The following is a 27,035-nucleotide window of genomic DNA, read 5'->3' as shown; positions in this document are numbered from 1 at the left end:
AAAAGAGGAAATATCTCTTCGGGGAGAGAAAAAATAGAGCTGTGAGGTGCTGATAGCAGATCCTACCTGAGTGGATATAAGTCACTGAAAATAAACCTAGCAGTGTGGTCTGTCTTGCTGTTGTATGGCAGGACTGATTCTATCTGTAGTCATGTTACTTTTCAGAGGTCCCAGACAATTCTTTTAGATACTACCAGGGCCAGCATCCACCTGTACCTGCAGCAACAAAGACCCTCCAGAAAAGAATCAAATGTACAATACTCAAATAGCACATGTGGTCTTTGAAGCTTGCTTCCTGAACCCAAATGGGAAATGACTAGACAGTGGCTGTGATGAGAGTTCTCTCTGGTATCAATTTTGGTGTCAACTTTTGCCTTGAAAGATCTGTTTCCACTTCTTCCCTTCTGGGTCTGCTCCCCAGTTCCAAGATCATAGCACACCAGATTATCAAATGGCTTTGTCCTCAACATTTCATTTTAAAGGGAAGTGACTTTCTGTGAATAACCATTTGGGTCTCTGGTTACGCATATCAATGCAGTCATCATTAGAATGACAAAGTTAACAAAAAGCGTATCTGCACAAATATTTTCTTGGGTTCCATTAAAGAATCAGTGTAAAGAATCATTAAAGAATCTGCGTAAATCCTGAGATTTCTGTAGTCATAACAATACTAGTGAAAGCTGAATCCTGTTAACAGGGATAATTTTCAAGTTATTCCAAATTAAAGCCAGGGGTAAAGGGCAAATCCAGAATTTTCATTGAACAAAAGTGTGTTAAGGGCATCATAGCATATTGAAAAGTCTCTCATATGAATGCTACTAACTGACTGGACAAGTTGTATGAATAACCGAAATAAAACTGTCTGTGTGAAACATTAAAGTGGGATGAGTTGTGCTGGAGTGCTGTCTGCCAGGGTTAAAATTGCTGGGACAATAAGCAGGAAACGAAGAGAAAGTGTCATAACTACAACTATATCCCGAGAATAGTTAAGAATCACTTAAATCAATACCTGACAGGAGCCAGCTTTGCTACCTTCTAATAGTTAAAAGCAAATGATCTGGGCTGGAACAGCTCTGTGCAAATAATTAGTGAATAAAGTAAAATATATGCTAGCTGTCTAGAAGCTTTACTTTGGAGCCTCACAAATAATGAGCATCCAGTTGTTTCTAACAAAGAGAGTCATGTATACACTGTTTAACAGTGTAATTCACTGACACCTGACTTAACCTGATCTTTAAAGTACCAGATAAAAATCCAGGCATATAACATAATTTGGTAACTTTCTCTGAGCTAATGTTTCAGAAAGCCATGTATTCAATTTTTCTTGTAGTAAGAAAAGGACAAAGTATTCTGGGAGCTCCATTATTCTTAAACATAGTGTGAGGCTGGGCATCTACCCAGTTAAACTGCATCAGCTAATAACAGTAATGTCATGATGTCTCTCTCCATTTTAATAATCTCTTTTGCATTCCTGGCTGCTCTCAAAAGATTATTTGTCAGAACACTCACCTTGCCAGAAAGATGAAAAACAGAGAAGTAGTGGAGGCATTTTATGACACGGCCTTCAGCCCTTTGTTTTTGAAAGGATTCTTCCTGCAATTTATGTCTGTTTGAGTTAGAAGTATGTTTTAATTCTGCCCTTGAGATGCGGTGCAAGTACTGATGATAGCAAATACTCATCTCTGGCAAACATTTCACTGAATTGAGGGACTGACAATTTATTAAAACTAATTTTCAAAGTCACATCCAAATCTCTACCCATTCATTCAGCAAAATATGTAGTAGTTTAAGATAAGTACCAATACAAAAACCCTTTTAGTATTATTGCTGTTTTCACTAGGGGGACACCATAATGAAACAAATGGATTTTTAAAGATGTGCATTACAAAGAGTACAGTAGTATTGGTGGAATAGCCTAAAAAAAATGTTTTATTGGTTGGCAAATCACCGTTCTGCCAAAGATTAACAGTTAAGGGACAGTTTATTAAATGAATAATACTGACTAATTGCATCTGCTGCTCTCTCTTGAATAGCTTCCTAATGTGATACAACAAGATCTAGTAATGGGGTTCAAGACAATGTTTTCTCTTTATCTGGAATTTAACATGTCTATATTACAGATGTTGCTGTAGGTGTATAGCTTGTTTATGTTTGAGCTAGGATCCCTCTGGATGACCTAAGGAGCAATACAGAGCTCAGGACAGGAATACTGTTCAAAGTATGTACCTAGATCCTCACACAGGTTTCACAATGTACACTGAATTCTCTGCTGGCACTGCTAAACTGCGATTGACCCTCAGATTCTAGAGTTTAAAACTGTCTCAGGTATGTGTATATTACATTACAGTACATTTCACTCTAGGTTATGATGCAGGAATGACTGTCAAACATTAGAGAAACTGCATGCTTGGAAGGTTTTTCCAGTGGAGATCATGTGCTGGAAAGAAATCTGTTTTATTGCTGCATTGCTTTACTTGAAGTGCCAGTAGTTAAAAATCTGTCATCAGAAATGCGCTTCTGAGAGAATTTAGTTCTCTAGTTGATGCCAAAAGAGCCATTTTAAACCTTTTTGATAAAGACACTTGCAGAAACCCATGTTTCAGTGATGATGTTTCAGGAACAGTCATGATAAATTGGCATTAGAATTGTTTTTCTTGTATGGTGATACAATACATTTTTATATAAATGGGGATGCAATTTGACATGATCCATTTGGCCACCTTCATTCACATCCTTGTATGGCAATGGAAGAATGAGATGCTGAAAATGTGTAATGAAAGATAAAACAGTAGGTAACTTCTGATAAGCATATTGTAGCTCATACATCTTGGGCAAACCGGAGTTTATGAACTTTTCTCCAGCAGCAGGGGCATAAGAGCTCTGACTAATAATAACAGAAGTTGAGTCAATCGTTCCTTCTACAGAAGTCATATAATTCAGAATTACCTGAACCAATAGACCTGCTTCACATTGCATTTATTTTCAAAACTACTTTTTGAAAAGCCACATCCTGAACCTGAACATTATCATCTTCAGCCACTAATCTCCATTTCAAAACCTCCTAGTTAAACAGCATGCAGCTATCAATATAAACATTGAATATATATTTCTATTGTTACTCTATGGGCTTTTCTTCAGCAAGTGGATTTAAACTGTGTGTGTATTGTCAAGGTTGTTGCCACTTTTTTTTGGCTACTGAGAGGTGTGGTAATAGTTCTTCTAAAATAAGAACAAAAGAACCATCTCTTTAATGTCCCATCCTTCCAAAAGGATACATATACCTAGTTTTGTTTTTTTTTTTAAGTGGATGTTCTTGCTGGAGATATAATTATCATGTCACTGAACTCTCCTTGGTGTGTCCCTTGAACTTACAATGCATCACATGAGATAAATTTAGAGTGTCACCTGAATGAGGCTGTATCGTGTGACATTTTAAATTGAGAAGGTTGGAGATGCGTGGCTGATTTTTTTTTTTCCTTTGGATGAAGAAACAAAAATCAATTTACAAGGAGCAAATATTTTCTTCCACAGTGAGAACACCTCTGGCCTTAATTTGGGCAGCTGGCCAGACAGCAGCTACTAGCTGAGATTTATAGCTACACTCTAATTTCCTTGAGTAGCATGCACACAGATTTTCTTGTATGAGTGCAGATTCTGCTCCTGTGGGGAACTATGGTTTAGCTAATTGGGCATGGCATTTGGAGGCAGGAGAGCTGGTTTTAGTTCTGATTCTGAGACAAACTATCACTTTGGAAAAGGAGTTTTGTGTTTGAGTGTCTAAACTGGAGACAGTAATATCAATGTGCTTTACCTATAAATGACCAATTAGAAAGTATTACCATCAAATAACTGTGTCCAGCAATTTCAGTGTAGATGTATCATTCTCTGAATGTAGGTAATTATTATCCCAGTGTCAGACTCTGCCTCTTTCTCTCTTTTAATTTCATTGTCTCTGTCATTTTCTAGCTGTATTTGAAGATTCTGACTCAGCTTCTATTAAACTTAATTTTCAAGCAGATCTGTACAGTAAACCTTGTAATACTTTGATGACATTCTGGTCTTGACTGTGATTTGGACAGCTAGCCAGATGCATTTTCTGCCAGGGCAGATCAGTATAGAATTAGGGCCATACTTTGTGCTGCACAGGCACTGCATTGGAAAGCATTGCTACCTCAAAGAATGAAACAGTTGTGGTACCAGAGGGGCACTGTAGGGGTTTTATTGTCTGCTTAACTGCAGAGATTAATGTGTTCAAATACTGCTAGTCTTTTTATGGCTAGATGCAAAAAAGCATCATTAGAGTAGAAATAAATATTCAGTGGGAATTTTACTTAGAAGAAAGTACTTAATTAGTTAACAATTTTGATGCCAGAATAAAGGACAAACTGTAAAATGAAGATAGGAGAAAAATTCCATCCCCCCTGTGGCTTATGTTTTTAAGTAGATTTTGTTTGTTTAAATCCTATTTCATTTTTCTCTCTGTCTTGTGAACAAGACTTTGCTATAGGTCAAAGACTGTGAATAGTACTTAGAGCTTTAGAAACAAGAAAATCAAAGACAATAATTTATTAGACTCTTTTGGTGGCATTTCTCATTTGGCTGTTTGCTCTGCTTGCATTCAGCATTGTTTTGAGCTGTCTGTGTTTTGGGAGGGACTTACTGGCTTCTTCAGGATTTCTTTCTGCCCTCTTAATACATTGGATTTCTTTACATTAAAAAAAATTTCTGTTGACTGCACTATGTAAACTGTCTTTTAAAGAAACTGTGATTTTAACAGGTATTGGGTATGTTCACTTCATCCCTTAACTTGCTGTAAACAAAAAGCAACTCTGAGTTCCAGCTTTGCAAAGATATTCCAAATCTGAAACGACAATATTTGGCTTAACTGACAATGTTTTGCCACTTCTTGCGTGTCAGTCACCTTCTGGATACTGCTAGAAGAATCCAATAAAAAACAGTTTTGCAAGATGGTTCTCAGCATCTCTGCTAGTGTTTGCCTAGAGACTATCAAAACTGGCTGATTAATCCTCCCGTCCTGATGGTATTCCAAAACATAATCTTTACTAATTAGGCCTAGTAAAACATTTTCCTCAAAACTTATTTTTTTCTAACAAGAATTTTCTTTTTTTTTTTTTCTTTGTTACTGATTTCTGTCTGAAAGTTGCCCACCTTCCATATAAGCTAAATTATTTTCTGGGGAAGACAAGACTAAATAGTCGTTCAGATTTGTTTTTCAAAGTATTTTTTACCACAGTGTTGTAATTTTTAAAAAATTTCATTGGGATGAAGAAAAGTATTTCCATTGAATACCAATGAAGCCTTTTCAGCATAATGGATCTGATTTTATGTCAGTGGTTTACAGGAGAGAAGAACTGGGCTACCAGTTATCCTTTTGCCAAAGTAAACACTGTGCTTCAAGAACTCTTATGAATGTGAGACATAACCAATAGCACTGGAATAATAATAGGGAAATTTAAGAGAAAAAAAGGAAAATGGCTTTATGAGAAATCTCAGGGGAAAACTTGAGAAATGTTCATAACAACTGTCAATATAAACCCTTACACTCATTCAGTTTGTTGTCGCTATGTTTGCAAAGTTTTGAGTTATATGATGAAATCTGATAAATTCCCATTAACTAAATGGGGATGTCATGTAGAGTTTGTTGGGGAGAAATGAGAAAAGGGCAAACAAGACTGGTGTGGGAGAGCTGTCACATAACTTGTGTTTTTTTCCTACACTCAGTGCTGAAGCCACCAACAAGCAATCCATTGCCAAAATTAATACAGCAGTTACAGTGACTAGCTGCCTCATTCAGGAGTGTTCTTTACAGAGACTCAGCAAGTCCTTGCATGATTCAAACCTTTCCTGAACTATACACTGCAAAAAGATCATATGCATGATACTTTTTGTTGATTTAAAACCTAGCTTGCCAGGAACTGTAATCCGGTATTTTCATCATAATCGTTGTATTTTTCTAAACTCATATGCCTCATTGAAAATGACATGGAACTGGAATTAATGGCTTTGTCAACTCCACAATTTTTAAGTAAGTTTAATGCTCACTACTACCATTGGTATTCAATATCACTAGATATTTTACCTTGAATAATCACTGATGGACATTGATTTTGTCTTTGCTCTTCACAGCACAGCAAAATTAATGTGAAAGTCAGAGTCAAATGAGTCCCAGTGGTGTCCTCCACCCTGCTGAGTACATTTCAGCTACTGAAGAACTGGCAACCAGCTCAAACCCACAGTATCTTGTATTGCAACAATTAATGGATATGAATAGTTCTCACAAGGGAGATTCAGGTTACCTTTGTATCAACTTTAGAGGTTAGAATCCTGAAACAGACAATGAGGTTAATATATGGTACTTTATGAATGGATTAATTCTCTTCTTTAAATTCTATTAAATATGATAGTTTTTCTATCTACCTTCCTGAAAATGATTCTGAGTCACTTGTAAAGTGTTAACAATGGAAATTTAAATTACTCTGAAGTTTAGGGTCAGAAAAATGTTACGTACTAAATAATCTGTTTTTCTAACACTAACAAAGGTGTTGGCAAGGCACTACCTGCTCATCTATTTTTTCCTTTAAGTCTACAATGTTAGGTGTTTGCAGGCTTCATTTAGTTCATAGTCACAGCACAAAATGCATGGTGGCTGTGAGGCCAGGGTTAGCCATGTGGATACTGCAGCTAAACACATTATGAAAAATAAACGTGTAACTGAGGAGAGCATCTGGTTAACAGCATTAAAGTCAAAGTCATGGTGTATATATATGTACACTACAGGACAAATTTCTGCTTTGCTTCTCTCCTGTAGTGGTGGATGGATTGGAGTTGCATCAGCTGCAAGAGGTTTCCTGAGAGCAGACCAAAATGCCTTAGGGGAACCAGAGAGCAGCAATCCTTTCAGCACTCTTTGCAGCTGCTTTATAAAGAGCACCTGTTGTCAGATGCTAATAAATTCAGGGATAGGTACAGAGGGGTGCATGTGTACAAAGCAGCCATTCTGCCTTGTCTACACATCTACCCCAAGGGGAGGTGAAAAGCAGACTGGCTGCTTAGAACTGATTCTCAGTATTGGCAACTACAACAGGTCAAAAATTACAAATCAGCTCCCCAAAGACTGTGAAATTTACAAAGAAGAAAGAAAGAATGTTTTTAGATCTTCGGTCTCTTCTACTTCGTCAGCATATCAAAGTATGTGGTAATTTCAACCTGAAAAATTGATTTTTAGAGCATACAGAAATGCATATAAGAAGGCATTTCAGGCACAGCCAAGCTTTCTGACTTTACAGTCCACACACGAAAACCTAGACTGCGAAGAGAAGTTGCTTGGACCTTGAAAGAAAACAATAGGACTCTCCCCCCACCGCCCCTCCCCAAAAAAGAAAGAAAAGTTGAGAAGAAAGGCTACAGGGTTTGGTACTGTTGCTCTTGCAGTAGGTAGTCTCTGATTCTGCTCTTCCTGGCTTGATGGTGCTCAGGGATTTTCTTTGCCACTATCAAAGGACCAGTCCTGACACAAAAGCAACGGCTCCAGATGGAGTGAAGACTCTGGCAAGGACTTTTGTCCAGCACAGGAGGCAGCCTTAGCTGTGATCAGGAAACCTCTTTTGCAGGAAAAATTCAATTCAGTGAAAGAATCCAGAGATGTTCTCAGGTTCAGACACATTTTTGTAGCCTTGATTAAAAAGTTTATTGAAATCCTGGTCCTAAGAGATTAGTGCACTTCAGTGTGAGATCATCAAGACATGCGACTGCAGAAAACATCCTGCCTGCAGGAAGTGCAGTGAGCATTAAAAAGAATGCATAGGATATAGACTCTGTTTTCAAACTTCAGTTATTCTTGACAACCTCCTACTTCTGCAGAAGCTAATATGAGGCGACAGGATATTTCTGTCACTGAACTCTGCCTGCTGCCTGCACAGAGGAGGGAGAGCTCAGCATAGTGCCATACCCAAGTTTCAAAGTTCCACTGATTCTCTCTCTCTTTTTTTTTATCTTTTCATTTCTTTTTTTCAGTTTTCAAACTTCTCTACAAGTAAATGATTGGAAAGTTAGTGATTTGTGCAAAGAACATTTTTTCAATTAGCAATGCCCATTAGCTGAATGAGTATGAAGGGCTGATATTTTTCCCCCTGAATTAGCAGGTACACATATGGAATTTGGGTTATAAATCATTACTTAATAATTTACTAGAAAATAAATATGACATAAAAGATAATTAGAGATTTGTACCACTTGCCTTCACCTTAATTATGAATGAGGGATATTTGGCATTGTCTGCAGGACTGTTAAATTTTGTTATATTGAGATGGGTCTGGAAAAGGAAGATACAGCAAAGTCATTTTATGAAAGAATATAGCTTCTGGCAGAGTGTGTCTTGTACATCATTGCAGGAGAGGTATCCAGCAGTTATGATCTTAAAATCTAAATGCAGTGTGCTGGAACAAGAATGGGAACAGGTTTGTTTTGCTATTTCAGTAATGACCTATTGCCTGGCTCACAGAAACACATATGCCAGCCAATTTCATTGGAACAAAATTAATATTATATCTCCATGCTGTAATAATAGTTAACTTTGGCAGAGCAGGAACAGTTGGATATACTTTCCTGTTCTAGGATTTGCTGGAGATACCTGGAGATGTGGTGTATACTAATGATTTAAATTCACAATGGATTTGAGTAGAGTGTTGTATCATAAACAACCACAGTATGAAACACAACTTTTTTCCTTGCCTAAGCTTTGCTAACTTCAAAATACGGAACAGACTTTCAGTCGTGCTCTGTTCCCTTTGCACTATTAAGCATTCAGATAAGAACTGCCCTTGCATAGGCGAGGCTGTATAAAAGCATTTTATTATCATTGTATTACACTTTCTCTGTCGCTGATCACTTCCCCTCCCGGTGCAGGAGTTATACAGGGAACACATCAGCAAACTGCACTGACTTGCTGCCTGAAGAAATTAGAGCAGCCTTCACCTTGTCTTATGTTGCAAAACCCAAAGCAACCCTACCTACTGAATGATCGGGGATTGCAAAGGAGTATAGGTGCCAGGAAGCACCTGTAGACCTATGTTTGTGTAAGATCTCCAAGTGTGCTGGTCCACTGGGTGTGCACTTGCAGTTGAGAATTCAACACTATGCATTATTCAGGATGCACAGAAAAAAAAAAAAAGACTTAGAGTCATCTGCAGTGACCTCTATACTGCCTGTAACTAGTAGGTGTGAAGCACAGAAAAAAAATGCTCTTTCTGCTCTAGGTTTCTGTTCACTAATATGTTACCTGCTTTCGTGTTGTTTGGGAGACCTGGTATTCAGAGCTGTTCCTTTAGCTCAGCATGTTGATGGCCATGTTCCTCCAGTCATACAGTTCCTGACAAACATAATCAACTTCTAACAAGTGCCAGTTATTTCAGATACTGTCTCCTTCAGCAAAGTGTCAGAATGTGGAATTGAACCTAGTGAATGGGAAGACACTGGCAGACGTGAAGATGGGGTACATCTTTCTGCATCAGATATAGGCCACTGATTTATCTGCAGTTTTCCTAAGAACTTTGGATTAAACAGACTGAATTAGAGTGTGTTGGACTGGAACATAGACAAGCTTGGCCATCATCTGAAAGGATTAATAAGAGCCTTTCTGATGTCCGAAGATGAAGAATTTTCTTCTGTTGATTAGAACACTACAAAGGCAGTGTGATGCCCAGCATGAACCAGTACCAGTTACTGCTTTAACTGCAAAATACTGGATGGAGAATGGTGATATTGTGCACAGCTTTTTTAAAGCACATTATTTCCATCAGTCTTTGTTTCATTTAGTTTTTCCTGATGTTTTTCATTTTATTTATTTATCCCTTAAACTGTGATTTCTAGTCTTCATTCAGACAGAACAGTCAGAACTGGATAAGAAAAAAAAATAGGAGTGGCCTGTCAAAACTTTCAGTGTCTCCCTTGATGGTTTTACAAAGGTGTCAAGTAAGAGTAGTGGCAGGATTGAGCCGTGGCAGTTCTGTCTGTCAGGGCAGATAGCGTGCTTAGAAGTGATAGAAATGATAGACATTCTGCATATCATGCTATCTGATATCATAATAGGGACAGTGAACAATCCCTAGGTTTTGCCATTAATTGAAGAAATAACTTCCTATATTCATGAATACAGCTACCAGTCAAAACACAAGTAAATACTATATTGTTGTGGGACAATAAACTATAAGCTCTACTTTTATTATAAGAGATGGATATATTTTTTAAAAAAATGAGACAAAATTGTCTGCTAAGGCAGACAATAGTCATATTGACATGTAACAGACATGAAAGCTCCAGCTCTGTTTTCATTGCAGTTAAAAATATTATACTTATATATTTTTGAATCAGCAAGCTTGCAAGTATTTATTATAATAGTTGAGAAGTAGGAAGACTAGAATTCAACAAGAAACACATCTCCAGACAGGCTATAGGTCTCAGTTTACGCAAGATGCTTAAGCATGCATACTAATTCTAAGCATGCTGGTAGTCCCTCTGATTTCATTTGGTGATTACCATTAAGCACATGCTTTAGTATTTTGCAGAATTAAGGTTTCAAGAGAGTTCTGTTGAGTTGAAAAAGCTCAGTTGCAATCTCAGACTTTAATGTTCTTTTCCAAATCCAACTAGATTTATGATCATTTTGAAGTTTTTCCCCTCATTGCAAGTGAAATATCAAAGTGATAAAAGTATATCTTTTTGAAAGAGACCTAGGCATACAGTCTTTTTGAGATGTAGATTGAACGTCTGATCTTGCTTCTTCTACTTGCTACCCCCTGGCTCCCAGAAGATATTGCTGGTTCATAGCAGTTCTTAAAAATCTGCTCCTGGGTTTTCCCTGTGTCACTTGGCTTTCATTGAGGCACAGGAAGATTTCAGGTCTTTGTCCTTTTTCTTTATGAGATCAAGCAACTGCTATGCTTACAGTGGCTGTTTTAACATCTTTGTTGTCCTGACCGTTTGGCACTGATTGTCACAATATAAGAGCTGAAAGGCCCCTGACTACATCTGTGGTCAGCATGTATTTACTGCATCCGTGTGTGTGTGTATGGGTGTGAGTGCTTACACGCTTGTCAGTAAATAAGAAGTGCAAAAGTTAGTGTGAAGAAGGTATACATGGATTTCAGGGGTCAGACTGGAAACCTTGCCAGCTAAATCAACCCCTGTCTTTAATCTTGTCGTTAGTGGCCTTTTGTCATAATGATTTAAGGAAACAACAGAACTCCTGAAAGTCATCTGTGTATGATTTCTCTGCTTTACTTTGTCTAACGGGAAGAACTTAGCAGGAGGTTACAATAGAGTCAGCAGCATTCAGGAAGTTACATCTTGATTTCTGTGAAGCACAGCATTGCAAAATGACCAATTCACATGAATCTTGGCTGCGTGTAAATATGCTGGTCATGTATCCACACTAGAACAGCCTTTTTCATGGCTTCAGCTATGGAAAGTAACTCCAGACAGCTTCAGCTCTTCCAGCAAAGTCCTCACGTCTATGAGCCACAGTGCTCCTGCCAGGCATTAGAGCAGATCATTTACCTTTACCATGTGGATAGGTCACTCTGCCCTTGATCCAGTCCTTTCTTTTTCTTTCCTTTTGCAGGTGGCCCTGCAGTTTGCAGACAAGGCTTCTGAACAAAACAAAGGGTGAAAAGTAAAAGAAAAGAAGGGATCAGAGTACAGATAAGGACATGAAGCAAAACTGTATTAGAGAAAATAGGTCTCATTAGGAGTTCATGTGTCTCAAACCTTATTCGATAGAATAAAGAAGATATCTATTTAAAGTTTGTTTTTTGACCGCTGATGTCAATTTTGTCTTCAAGGTGACATGGGGGATATAAGTATATCCTGCTAGCAAGGCACTGTGCAATATAGATTCAATTCAAGTATGAAATAATCAAGGTGAGAAATACACCCCACATTACAACTTAGCAATAATTGATAAATATTTTACATGATTTATCCAAAGCAGGCAATTTACCTTGCAACACAAGCAGGAGTGGCTTTTTATTTATGTACTCTGCCCCCCCCCCCCACCCATGGAAGTAGATACTCTCTGCTTTTAGTCGGCTGCAGAGACCTCTGACAGCTTAGAAGCAGGATGGTACAAGTCTGATTGTACAGCTCTTGTTTGCCTTAGTGGATGAACACTGATTATCAACTTTGAGAGCCATACCAACACTTTGCTTGTGTACGCTGTGTATCTGGTATATACACATATACCTAGCTTGGGATATAAGTCTCCAAATGTACTTTAAGTACAGCAGTGAACATTCCAGGAGTATTTCAACATAATGGGTTTCCCTTGGAAGAGGGCATGTGCTCACTAATAGGGTAGGAGGCACTCAGATGTGCCACCTGTGCCTCACAGTAATTGGCCAGATTGCAATTCCCTCACTGGTACTGATGAGCAATTATTTGTGTGAGTAATTCTGTTGTCTAAGGGTCCTAAGTGTACCAACATTACATCTCTAAGTCTGGCAGCCACCACCTGCGGGCTTCCTCTGTGGCTTCACAGGTTCGTGTCCTTTCTGCATTCTCCGTCTGCCCCAGACTGCTCAGTACCTCTGGTTGTGCTCATTAACATTGCTTTCACATAGGTGGTCCAGGGCTGACTTGGCTGATCTTGGACTCTTTTCATTGTGTCTGCTTCTCTAGGGAAAGTATAACAGCAATCTCTGCTACAGTCACCTCAGCCTTAAAACTTCCACTTTTCTTCATTTTCCTAATCTTGGACTTATTCTGACTATTTATCTCCTTCGCTTGCATGACTCTCATATGTCCTCTTTTTGTGTGCTGCCAGTTTGCTTCTCAATATCCAAAGTGTATCAAATAATGGATGTAAAAAAATAATCCCTAAAATCGGTTGGATGTTGTGGAAGGAGCTAGGTGTATCGTTCATCATTCTCTGTAAATCATATCTTCCTGATTTTTCTTTCTTTTACTTTCCTGATGTTCTTTTTTTTTGCTCCTCTGCTGCTTCTTTCTTCCATTTTCCCTTTGTGTCCTCAGTCTTGTTATTATATTTCACATCATACAATCCCCACAGTTTCTCACATAAAATAATAACGTGGGACATTAGTCAGCATGGCAGACAGCCTTCGATTTCTCACTCAGGAAGCTAATACCTTGCGTTCCTGACACTGGCCTGCAGAAGCAGCTGGAGTATATGTTCTTCACAGGCAGAGCATATGCTCATGTATGTAATGAGCAGCCTTCCTTTTATATTCCCTCTAGCATTGTGCTGTGCATTTGCAACGAGTAATAAAAGGAGGATGGGAAAACCCATTCTATATGATTTGAAGTGCTGAAACAGAAAAGAAATAACTATCTGATTTGCCGTCAGTAAGAAAGGGCTGCCAAAAAGACTAGGACAGAAAACGATCTATGTAATGATTTTTCCATTTTTGCTTTGCTAAAAAGGATGCACAGTTACTGCTTAGTCTTAGCTTATGATCTCTTGCCAGTACCAGCTGATTTTCTGAAATGGAGGATAAGAGACGCTGACAGCTGTACCCTGTACAGAAACTGCCAAACTGCAGCACAATCTTGTCAGGCTGCCATGTGGCTTTAGGCCAAGCAAGATATCGATGACACATATAATGAGATACTAAAAGAACTAGCATGTATCATAGATTCTAAGGAGAACTGGCAGAGCATAGGGATGGCCTTATGTTCCTAAACACAGTGTAGTGTAGTACTAGAAGGCTAGGTCTTTATTATAACTACATTTCTGGATCTGAAAGGGAAAAGTGGAGCATAAAATGTAGTACCCCAGGTAAAATGAAAGGTACAATGAGTTACACCAGAGTGATCATGATGCAGTGACACCTGACTATGATTTGAGAGTAGGGAAAACTGGCAGCAGAAAAGAAAAGCTGTGGAGGGATCAAAGCAAAGGTACAGGGACATGACAAAGCAGCAGAAGCATAGACTCAAGACACAGGAGCAAAGAAGTGGGAAACAAATTGCTGTTCTAAAATAGATCCTGCCATCTGACTTAAATAACCAGTGCCACAGTAAATAAATAAATAAATAAAATTAAAAAATGGAGCAGGGAGCCAATGGAACATGGAGCCAATAAGGAGGAATGATAATCTTGCAAATGCTAACATGTCCTGGGTGATGTTATTTTTTGTCTAAGGTAGTGAATGTATGGAACTCCTGACAGGTGGCCAGGAGGGGAATCTGAGGAAGTACTTGTGAAGTAAAAATATACTGAAAGTGTGATTTAAAACAAAGAAGTAACAAAAGAAAAAAAAAATAAAGCAACCAACAAAATAAACAAACAAACAAAGCCCTCCATTTATTTTCAGTCTATATTGAGTCAACAACATTTGTAATTAGCCCAACCTGGAATCCTGTCTTGTGGCTAAAAGGAAAGAAGGGTCTTTTTAGCTGCTAGTATCCTTGTTCTGTTAACAGTCAGAGCCTCCCTGTCTCATCCTGAAATGTCTTTTGATGACATATGTCAGTATGTCAGGACATATGTCAGTATGTCAGGATCTGGGAACAACGTGCTTCCTTTTATACCTTGGCTGTTTGGGTCTTTACTGTTAGGACTCTCCAGCAATATGCTTCCCTGGAGTGTTTTAATTTCTTACTGTCTCCTTAAAGTCTGGATTTCTGCCTAGTTCCAGAAATTTATCTCCGAAACTTTATCGTCTCCTGAGAGATCTACAAGAATTGTACATGTACTACCAGTGTTGTAACCCCTGTGGTATAAGAGACTGAATTGGCTGTACTACAGCTCCGTCTAGTAGAGGGGAAGAAAAGGAAACCCTGGCTATATCCTCATTGGCAGTGGACCAGGAGCCTTGGCAATGCTACTCAATCCAATGGGAAATTCTCATGAAGGGAGCGCTCATCCATTATCACCGAGTTTGTTTGAACTAGAAAGAGGCTTGTAAATGCCATGGTATCTTTCTGCTTTCAGAAGTCCAGCAGAATGTATTTCTCATAGCCATCTTATACATATGCCAAAAAATCCCAGAATAATCCAGTCTCATTTCTCCTCTAATGCTTGTTTTTATCATCTCCCTGCTTCTAAAAATCTGTACTGCATCCGGTAGGAGAAAGCAGGTCCAGAAAGTATGCTAGATTTTCTGTTCTGTACAGAATCCAGCTTTGAGCAGATCTAGAAGTTTGCTCCCGAGGAATTTATTGCCAGAACAGACATATCTTTGTCTACTGATATGCAGATGCCGCATATTTCTTTCTTTATAATGCTGCTTTGCTGGCCATGGCTCAATTCTGATTATGCCTTGTGTTTATGGATAAGCATTCCCATTGCAAGCACCACGTTCCTTACTCCTCTGTCTTGGGCTAGGTATATTTGATAAGCTTTGATTCAACTACTGAGAAAAAGCCATATTTATAATAAATGCTATGAAGAACTCTCTCCTTTCTGCATAATTTACCTTTCATCCAAAATAGGATCCACATGACTTTCATGCTGTGGATGAAAAAGGTCATCCTGTTTCTTGAAAAACTATGAAAATATGGTGCCATCACCAATCAACGGGGATATCTAAATCAATGGGTTTACTACCTCTAGTGTACTGTGCTCATGCACGTGCCCTTTTCTGTGCAAACAGAAACAAGTATCCTGAGATGGCCCTTACTGTGCATGAGCAATGAAATCTTCTAGGCAGAACTTCCTTTTGGCCCCATGCCTTGCTTCGGGAGGTTCCTTTTTGAGGCAGCAAATCAGTGCTGAAGACAGGAATAACATTTAAAACTCATCAGAGAACTACTGTAAGGCTCATGGCTCCTGTTCTGCATAGAATAAAGATGCCTGAACAGGACAGCTCTGTTTATTGTAGCAGTGATCCCCACCCCTTCTTTATAACTTCTTTAAGTTCCCTACTTACCTTTCTTCAGGATGGTCATGAATTTACCTCCTCACACACCAGAAACACCCCCACACTTTTAAATCTGGAAATGAACAGAAATAATTTACGTGTCTTATGAATTATACATATTATCTCTTCTATTCCTTTTGTACCTTATACATTTGAAATTCTCTGTAACAGGGGTTAGGGAAGGTGCAGCAAGCTGTTTGTGCTGCTTCACATGGTACAATGGCTTCACAGTCACCTTGTGTTTTTTACAATAAGCCTTATATCCTGCCACCAGATTCCTTGATAGGGATCTGTGATTGCAGTCAGAAGTGGTACTCTCACTACAGCTTAGCATGGTTAAGCACTACTGCATCCAGCTGCTCACTGCTGCTCTCCCTTTTTCTGCAGAGGTTATCGTCCCCTTGGCTCTGATGGTATAACTGCAGGTGTGGTTGCTCACTTAACCAGTTTTGTCAAAATTATCCAGGTTAATTAACCATGTCTAATGCCAAGGTTCTTAACCTGGTTGTTTTCTGTACAAGTGGGTTATGGAAACTGTTAATGCATTTAATATTAATCATCCAGTCTGAAGGGTGCTATTTTCCAGGAGAAAAAGTAAAGAATAGAAGTGATAGATGAAGAAGATAACCAGCAGGAGATGATGACTGGGTTTAGCTCTAGCTGAAATGGACACATTTGGCCACTGCCTGAACTGCCACAGCAACTCAGTTTTCTGTAGCAGAATTCTTTGTTGTGATTTTAATCTGTCTTTCATATAAGACTATGAAAGGAAACATTAGAGGAACTACCCAGTAAGTCTAACATAGACATCAAGCAAAATACAGACTCACAGAATCAGAAAAATTTAACCTGTAAGAGGTTATCTGTTCCAACCTTCTGCTTGGCACAGGGCTGCTGCTAACACTAGGTCAGGACAGCTGCAGCATTTTGTGGCCAAGCCTTGAAAGCCTCCACAGATGATGACTCTCCTTTCTCTCTGGATAACTTGTTCCAAAGCTGCAATACCCTCAAAATGAAGACATTTCTACTAGTCTCCAGTTGAAGCCTCCTACACTGAAATTTGTGGATGTTGCCCCTTGTTTTACCATCTAGCATTACTGACAGCTCTCCTAAAGTACAAATTCTAACTTTGTTTTACTGTTCTGAATTTCACGTTTTGGTGAAAATCTGCCCATACTCAGGAAAGTGTGTTTGTTTGTTTTTTTCCCACTTTGTCACAGTGATGTGGCTGAGAATGAAAAACTTCCCAAAGAAAAGGATCTCTCTGGGGGAATAACTTTCAGCGGGATGGACAGAATGCTTATTAAAGATAGCAAAGAGGAAACTGAAACTGTACCAGATTACAAGAGCATTTCATTGGCTTCTATAACGTTGGGTTTCAGATTTGGGAGACAAGTCCCATTTTATGGGATGCAGTGCGTATCTATCTGAAACAAAACAGCCTGTGGTAACAGACCCTTTATCCACAACACTAGTAAATCTTGCATTTAGAATAATGGCTTTAATTCCTGTTGCCTCATGCTAGAAGACTGCTAACAAACTTGAGAGATTTTGAGAATGAGTAACAGGAACTATAAGGGGATTAACAAGGAAAGATTATGAGTACTAAATATGCATGCTTGGTCAAAGAATGACTAAGGGGGATATAGTAATTATCTTCTAGTATTACAAAGCTGTGCACTTCAAAAAGGGAAAGCAATTGTTTAGCACCATCAGCAGGTATATAACTAGGATTAATGAGGTGATATTTAACAAAGGGAAATGTAGGCTGAATATCATACAAATCTTCAGAATAGGAGATTAGTCAAAGGAATACTTTACCAAGGATTTAAAATGGTAAAGTCCTGTCCCTAGCATCAGAAGAGGTCAAAACTAGAGTTAATATAATGAATGACTTTTCTCCAAACGGAAACTTTTCTCAAGATTCAAGAACCATGTCTTAGAATTTGGGGAGAAATGTGCAGATTTCATTTATTTAAAAAAAATTCAATTTCTCTTTTTGACAAAAGTCTATGATGATGAAGCTGTTAATCCTAAAAGACTGGTTCTGTCACTAAAGCAAAGTATATATGACATGTATGTGATAAATAAATCAATTTCACCCCTGGTTTTAGTAAAATGCCATTGAGACAATTGATTTAAAATAACGTTGCATTTGGCCTATTGTGTGCATTGGGTATATATAAAATTCCACAGAAAAGAGAAAAAAAAAAAAAGGATAAAAGAAACTGGTGTCTATTACAACGTTATCAGTTCAATTATTTCTCAATATTTAAAGCTTATGTAAATGATATTTCTGAAATTTGTGGGACATCAAATAGGATACAGCCATAAATCTCTGTAAAAATGGGTTTGGAAAGATGAGAGATAGCAAGCTTTGTTCGTTAAGAAAGAGAAAAGTGAATTGCACTACTCAAGTCTGGACATAATGACAGCATGAACAAGAATCTTGGCATCTGCATGTGAGAGCACACATTTTAATCTGATCACATCCCTAAAGTGGTAATAAGATAGCTTGATAATGTGTCAAATGTCAGCCTCAAAGCTCCGTTCTTCATTGAACAGTACATCTAGGCGTTTGACCAAGCAGACAAGTGCCACCAATTGAGATGGCAACGTGAGAAGCATTTCTGAGTAGGTGGTGAGAGCTAAGCAGAAGGACATCAGACTTAGAAAATTAAATCTACAAAAGCTAAAGGACATCCCTAATTGAAGCTCCCACAGTCATTTACTTTCTTAGAAAATGCTAACGTGAAGGCAGCTGGCATGGGCAACTACATTAGTTTGCTTTCTCCTAGCAATGACTCTTTAGAGTAAAAAGTTTCAAAATGTGTGGCAAAGTAGCAGATATTCATACAGATCCCAAAGCAGAGCGCTGAGGCCATTGCAGTACATAAGACAATAAACACTTGTGTTCTTCAGGGTAATTAACGTAAAACTCCCACTACTTCCTCAAACTGCAACTATCCCCCTATACAGTGATAACTCTTCCTTGCATGTCTACTATAGAAGAAACATGTATTCCGAAGGAGTCCTCAAGACCCTTTGTGTGAACAAGGGAATAAGTACTTTAAAATGGTGTGAGTAAAAGGTATATTATGCCATGAAAAGAATTGGAGCAAGGTTGAAAGGACAATTGAAAGAAAAGCAGAATAACAATCAAACCAAACGTTTCATTTCATAGCCTCAGCTTTGCTTAAATGTATTTTGTTTATACACTATATGAGTATGCATATAAAATAGTAAAATACTTCTTGTAATGCACCGATGGCATATAAATCAGTGATATACTTTTACAACAGTGATAAGAAGTTATTCTTATGGATGTTGAGTGTTTATGCATACGTACATGACTTTTGATGTATAAACACGAAGCAGACCTGATTTTAAGAGGGGTAATGAAAAAAACATAACTTAGCTAGTTGAGACCACAGAGAGGAGCAGCATGAAATGATTTACCAGGATACTGGAAAGTAACCTGCTGCTTGCAAAAATATTCAAGTTATATTTAATACATTGGAGCTGTTGGGACTTCAATTTTACTACAGACATTACCTTGTCAGTGGGTCTGTGCTTATTAATAATCCATAGAAAATGCTAAGCTGGTCAGAGAAATTTCTCTGTCTTGAACAGTGGTCTCACTCCTTGAGTGGATGCCCTGCCCTTTGAGATGGAGAGAGAAGTTGGAGAGGCAGCACTACTCATCCGTTCAAGTTGACTTCAAGTGAAATGGCTGGAAAAAAATTAGAAATGGGAATGGAATGGAAATATAATGGTTAAAGGTGACCGATGGCACAGTTGCAAGGGAAGATGTGTTCCTACGCTGCTTATGTAGGGCAGTTTTCATGGTCTGTAGTGGTTCATTTCTTGTTTATCAGAGAAGGTACGGACTGCAGATAGGGTAATCAAAATAACAGGCCACAGGCACAAGTAGTATCATAGGGGACCTACAGATGAGTCACAAGTTGATTTATTGGCTGAGCATTGATTAGGAAATCCAGTTTTATATGCAAACATATAAATGGGTCCCATACTTGCTTCTTTGTGAAGACAATGGTTTGCTTCTGCTTTCAGAATGGACTTGCTGCCCTGTAAAGTACTTCAGTAAGAAGGATCCTTGTGCCGCTGAAATTACACTGAGATCTGTCAGACATGCTGCTCTCCCAGTAACATGTGTCAAGGTGGAATTGGCTGGATGAAACATTTTCATACAGCTCAAGTAGAACAATAAGCTGCTTATGGCCAGAGCAGCTGAGCAATTCACCTGAATAAGAGCAAAATCTCATTAGGTGGAGATAGCTGTGAGTGGAGAGAGCACAGACCATGTCACCTGAGCTTAGAGGGCTAAAATGCCAATTTTGGTCTGTTGGCTGACTTCTGCTTTGTTACTTAGATACCTAACTTTAGAGGGAGTAGCAGTCTGCAAATGGCTCCAAAAGTAGCGGTTATGTTAGTGCTGACTTCTGCCTAGACTAATACACCCTGCTGAGAAGCAGGAGCAGCGCTGTGCTCTGCAAATATACCCCACAAAAGCAGAGAAGTGTAATAAGTGTAATTTTCCTGTGAGACAAGCGTTATTCCCTGTCTCCCTTAGATGATCTGCAGATTATCGCCTCTGAATTTGGCCCAAACATGCATAGTTTATAGTATTCATTTTAATCAGAAACTTCAGAAAAATAAACGTTTGTTTTTGATTTGCTTGAGAGATGCTATACCAAAATTTAAAACTGTAGGTGCTTGTATAAGGTGCAACAGCTGATTTCTATCCACTTTGTTGTTCTGTAATATGCTCTGGGCCAGCTGCATTTCAGAGGTTATATTCATGTATAGCTTAGGAAATACGGCGGTACCTTCTGAAAGAAAAAGCTCTGTATAGTGAGAATTGATATCAAACATCAAAATGAACTCTTTTTACAACTGAGCCCTAAACCCTGACAAATAGGGGCTTATAACTGAACTAATGGCAGTTCCTTCGCTATTGCAACAACGGCAACAGGTGATGAAATAGCAAAATGTAACGTGAACTTTATCATTAAACATAAAATGCATAGGAATAAGATAACCTGCAAGAACTACTTTAAAAAATTAGCACACTACTAAATGCTTTGAGTTCCCCTGCCCCCCTGTCTTTCTAATAGCAGTCTCCGTAGAGGAAAGGGATATTTTCATCACTGGTCTGCTTTGAGCGTAAATGGAAGATCACTGTTTGTAAGTAAATGCTGCTCTATCTTCTGATTTTAAGTGCAGTGAATAGAATAGATAAACATCAAATGAAAATAAGGGGCTCATCTTTTTTCAGTGTGGGAGCTAAAGCTGTAGAGCAGATTCTGGATGAGGTAAAAGGCTTTAGCTGTCAAAGATTTCTGACTTCCCACAATTCCTCTCACATTTCCCAAGGTTAAATGCGTTGCCTCAAGGCAGCTGGTTAGAATGATAAAAGGGGCACTACAGGACAGCAGTGCTCTTTGTAATGTTAATAAACCTTGATTTTGATATCAGATGCAACCCTGGGAAAACCTGCCAGTTTTAGACTTAAAAATCTAACACTATTTAGCAAAAGTTCATGTAAAGAAGTATTAGTTTGGGAATGGTGATGGGCTAGTTTGAGTGACGTATGAAAGCAACAAATACACTCTCTTCTCTTCCTTGTCAAATCTTACTTTTGTTTACCAAGAACAAAAGGAATTGCCCAAGTGCTAATTAAACTGAATGCCGTATTAAAATGCACTGTGAAGTTTCCTATATAAATTCAGTTTTTGAGGTTAACTGTCAGATGAGCTTGAACTCCTCCGAAAGGAAAAGGTGTGGTTCTCCCCGGGCTGGCTAACCTGGTGTAAACTCAGAATGGAGCCAAATCAGAGAGAGCTGACAAATCTCTGACAAGGGAGTATGGAAATAATTTTTGCAATAAAGGCAAAGCTGCAGGAGTGTTGATTAGGTAGCTTGGAGTTTTATTCAGAAATAATGTGAACTTCATGAAATGCTTCTCTTCCTAAAGTTCTGCTTAAAAATGACAAATATCTAACAAGTATTGGCCATTATGTCCGACTGTCATCGTTAGTTAGATATTTCTGAATCAACAATAAATACATAAGTTAAAACTTCAGGGGTGTGACTCAGAATAAAGTAAAATGAGACATATTTATGATCAAGGCAGCTATAAATGAATGATGCATTTTGGTCATGTGGAGTTTGGCAAAATGGAACTGCAGCTTATCCTCAAAGAAACTCTGCCTCTTTGAATCCATGACAAAACTCCCACTGACTTGAAAGAGGTTTGGATTTCACCCACTAAGCTGTGCTGAAATCCGAACAAAAGCAAAAAGGGCTCTCACAGTTCATGGGATGTGAAACTCTGTATTCTCCTCCTTCAAATTCACCAGCAAGACCCATTCCCGTAATGGGTACTGAAGAACAGTGCCCAAAAATTGCAAAGATAACATATTAAAGAAACCTGAAACTGTTAGTACTGCACATTGTTAGCTGAAGTAATCACATTACCTTAGAGCTACCATCCTATTACCCTTTTCTTTTTAAAGTTCATTCCCAGTGTCTGCCTGGGATATCTGGGACACTGTTACCAAATAACAAAAAACTTACAAATTTCAGTGCCTGTTTGGAACCCAGCCATGGGCTCTGTGAATACCTACTAAAAGTGCAGTGCAAGTGAGCTACATGTGCAGCTGTAAGGCAAACAGAACTCTGGGCTTTGCCGTGTGAATCAGGTTTTGGTGGTGGTAGTTTTTGTTTGTTTGTCTGTTTTTTGGGGTTTGTTCGTTTTTTTTTCTGTTTTTTTGTTTTTTTTTTTTTTTTAATGTGGGTTTTGACTTTCCACCAGAAATTATTTCAATTTGTTTTTGCATAATTCTTTATTTTTTCTTTAGGAAGGTGTTTATATTATATGCAAAAACAGATAACAAAGAAAAATGTGTATTTAAAAATATTTCTTGTTTAGGAAATCATTGCAATACTCTGATTTTTTATCCCACTTTTCCAAGGGAATAGGTAGCGATATTAGGAAAATGAGGGAAAACACTCCTTTGTTGATACTACATACTTTCTGAAGTATCTCTCTATAACACTGAAATATTTCTCTCTATTCTTCCCATGAAATTTCACGATGGAAAGAAACAATAGTGGAAGGACCAGATATTCTAAAAACATTCTTGACACATATTCCCAAAACAAAATTCTAAATTTAATCTTGCTTTTTTTTCTTTTTTTTTTTTTTTTTTAATTTGAAAAGCGTAGCAAAAGTTTTAAAAGCAAGGAACAACTATTGCCTAGTGCTAGGGGATTAGATTTATAAACCAGGTTGCCTTCCCATTAACCACAGCATCAAATAAGACTTGATTTAATTAATAGTTTCATTGGGTACATGTGGCAGTCCATTAAGATAATGCGTATTGGCTCCAGGTAGTGTGTGTCCAAAAATTACTTAATCATAATTAGTAGCATGCCACCGTAAGATCAACATTAGACCTGTTAGGTGTTTATGGTTCCTAGCACAAAGGGAGAAAGATAGCGTGTTAACCTGGAGGAATACACCGTGTCTTGCGTGGTACGGTATTGTTTGTTTGCAGATGTGATTTATTTTTTTTTTTAAACTTAAATCCATCAGGTAGAAGTCAGTGTTCACTCTGGCATTGTTTTGGAATTCCCTTTTTGCTCTGGAAAATTCCACTACTCACTGCTGAATTTGCTTCTCTATCACTACTTGCTTGTTGTTCTTGTTGTTTTTATTTTGAAAGCCTAATTTTTTCATCCATGCATAGCTTCAACTGCTTTTCTGCTCCCCACAGATGGCCCTGTTACCCTCCCCTCATTTAGTTAGCATCCTCCTGTCAGCAGTGCAGCAAGTCAGTACCTGGTAACAAGTGCATTACCCTGTGCAACTTCAAAAAGAAAATTAAATATAATACTAGAGGGCAACAAATACATTAGAATAAAAGCTCCTTTTTATTCTGGAAAAGCCAGAACTTTGCTTCAAATGAAGCTTATACTCATCACAAACTACTTTCTAGAGTTGAACCAGCAGGACACTGGTTAAAGTTGTGCTGCTTATACTTAACACACAGCACTTTAAAACATGCTCGGTACAGTAGTGCTACTTCTCCTTGGCGGTATCCACAGGTGAACTGCTCTTTAATGACTCCTTGAATGTCTGAGGACATCAAAGCTTTTTCCTCGGCACCTAATGCTTTTCACTGAGCACCTTGTTCTCTGTTACTGCAGTGTACATATACACACTATTTAAAGACAAACTGGACAACATTCAGATATTACAACTGCAGGACGACCTACGGACCTCAGAATAGAAGGAAAACCAAAATCTAAATGATCTGTGTATAAAAATCAGGAGTAGCTCCATTGTGATACAAACACCTGCAAGAAATCTCCACTTATGGAAACAGAGGGGGTTACCTTGTTAAATGCGGTGTGACTAAATGTGCTGGCATGCCATTCTTTCTTGGCTTGGGTTGCTGTTGCTATGCCTGTCTGGACTCCTGTCCAACGTGGAGCTCGTCTGCACTTTCTTCGTGCAGGGCTTGCAGTTTACTCAAGTGAGAATTCAGGTCAACGTGTAAGATTTAGAATGATCAAGCCTGAACTTGAGCCTCAGGGTAATGTGCTATTTCTCCAAGCAAAATCTCTTCTCTTATGAATTAATGGTTTGTCTGGTCACTATCGATCTTTCTTCAGCTGATCTTTTCTTCATTGATCTTTTCTCAGGAAGAGAAATGCCAGTCAGCTAATATACTGATCTCAGAGCTGAGTATAAACAGAGTCAGTGTCTCACAGTCTTTTTCGAGGGCATTTGGTAGTCTTTTCCTTCGGCATTTCCTCATCAGTCTTTTTCATGTAGAATAGTCCTTGAGCAGTGTCACCGACTTCAGCAAAATTATATTAAAATGTCTGATACTTGGTTGAAAACTCACATGGTTCTTCTGGTATTTGAAAGGGAAAAGGAGTTGTTGCCCGGTGCTATCCCCAGCATCCGCACCATGCTGTTATTTCAGCATGGTCTCTGGTTTCCTGTACCAGACTATTTAACAGGATGCTGTGGGGGAAACCACAAGCTGTTGCAAGTGAAAGGTAGTACTTTTACTGAGCTAAGATCACTCATTGACATATCTTTAGGCTCTTTTGAGTATTCCAATAGAAATAAAACACATTAGATATTTATCCATATATACATTTCTTCATCAACTACAAAAAAAAATTTTTTTGAATATGTTTGACTTTCTTTCATTTCTAAAGAAACACTTTATTATTAGGAGAAGTTTTAAAAATCATCTCCACATGCAGTATTACTGTGTTTATTGGAATAAAGTTCTTTTGGAGATGTGTTGAGAGCTACCATATGTATCACTAGTACAAAGTAACAATTGTTCATACAACTGAACTCTATTTGACCATCAGAGGAGGAAAAAAGGGTATAAAGCACCATTATAACAGATCTCAATTTTTTCTACTATTCCAACCTTAGTACTTTAGCGCAGAGATAGCTCCATCAATCATTTAAAACCACTGACCATACCTTGCACCAGCTATCAGCTGTAGTTCATACTGAGCTTTCTGTGTGCTCCAAATGGCTTTACATTTTATGTGGAAAGCTGGGTTGAAAATTTATAGTTACTTTCCTTCTGACACCTGGATTTCCCACCTGGAAAATAAACTCCTTTAACTACTTTAAATCTTCATGAATTTCTTGCTGCCTTGATCTCAAAGGGCTAGATCGTGACTGCTACTGCATGCCCATGCCATGAAGTAATAATCCTATTCCACTGTGTGTGAGTCTATCTGATTCATGGGCTCCAGACACAAAGCAATAAGCAGGCGCTGTATCCCCATTTAAACCCAGATTCTCAGAAACAGTTTGGAATCTAGCAACTCAGTTTCAAAGGGAATTTGATGCCCAAATGGATCTCAGGGTCTGAGCTTTACTGTCTGCCCCAAGCTAGCTAAGTGGGGGGGAGAGAAAAATACAGGTGAGTTTGTTAACATCTGGTTTAGCCAAATTGTGGTTTGTAGTTAGCATAGACCAGCAAGAAACATTTTTTTCTAGTATTCACAATGAAACTGTTTGTTTTCTAGTAATGGTCATAAAATCTTTCATTGGATTATTTAGTTTTAGGCTCAGAAGACAGTGTTTCTACCTGTCTGTCTGTCTACAGCATTGTTGATGCTACTAGGTACATGATAACCCTTACTTACACAGCTGTATATCACTGCATGGCTACCTTGAAAACAGCTCTGTTCACAGACATCAGTGTTTTACAGAGGGTCATTTTTGTCACCTAACCAAACTCTACTTACAGTGAACAAAAATCCTTACAGACATCAACATGGGATCTGCAAACATAAAAAGGCAATAAGTCAGTCCGAACTGGTGAATTGGGGAAATAGTTTCTTCTTTAATTTTAGAGGTCTGTGCAGCATGTTATTAATTTCTTTCTTGCCTTACCTGTTTGGGATTCCGTGATTACATTGGCCCACTCTCAGCACATCCAGAGGAAGCAGAGGAGTTTGGCTCCCCAATGGCACAGCCTCTTCCATCTTTCAAGGCCAGCAGTTCTCCTTGTGCCTGGGAGCTCCTCTCCCATTTGCAGAGGCACTACGTAATAGCAATAGAAGGCTCAGAAATTGTCATCAGAGCTTCTCTAATATACTGAGTGGAAAAAAAAAAAAAAAAAAAAGTGGTGAGTATTTTTACTGTGGACTTCAGACTTATCAGGTGTCTTAATCATCTCTCTTGAATGGCCATAAATCCACCATGGCCATTACATAGAACAAAGCAAACCAACAAGTGATCTATGCCACGTGCTTGAGGACTTAAAATGATGCTTCCACAACTACCTTCTCCAAATTTAAAGTATTGTTTTGTGTTGGCTTTAGTTAGAAGTGCACTTCATTAAGTTCAGCTGAAAGTAAACCCAGACCTAATACACTGGGCCACTGTCTCTTCTGCAGTTTACCTACAGCTTCATACCACGGAAGTTAAAAGTAAACTGCAGCTTATTCTGCTTACTGAAATACCAGTTCAACATGTCATGGGGCTTATTAGCAGACTGAGAATGTTCTTCATGCCTTACTGCTAGGGCATGACTCTGATGTAAAAATGAAATGGAACTA

General features: G+C 38.4%; 1 long non-coding RNA gene across 1 annotated transcript in view; it reads left to right on the top strand.

Annotated features, from left to right (window-relative positions):
- LOC121076860 overlaps nucleotides 1-11,797 on the top strand; it is an 80,612-nt gene extending 68,815 nt beyond the window's left edge. The window contains exon 3 of the long non-coding RNA XR_005823763.1: nucleotides 11,639-11,797. This is a non-coding gene — a long non-coding RNA (uncharacterized LOC121076860). The remainder of the gene's footprint in view (nucleotides 1-11,638) is intronic.
- Nucleotides 11,798-27,035: the final 15,238 nt, after the last annotated feature.

The sequence above is a fragment of the Cygnus olor genome, chromosome 12 (genome assembly GCF_009769625.2).
Source record: "Cygnus olor isolate bCygOlo1 chromosome 12, bCygOlo1.pri.v2, whole genome shotgun sequence".
NCBI lineage: Eukaryota > Metazoa > Chordata > Aves > Anseriformes > Anatidae > Cygnus > Cygnus olor.
The sequence above is the reverse complement of the archived record's forward strand: the minus strand, read 5'-3'. Positions and strand labels throughout refer to the sequence as shown.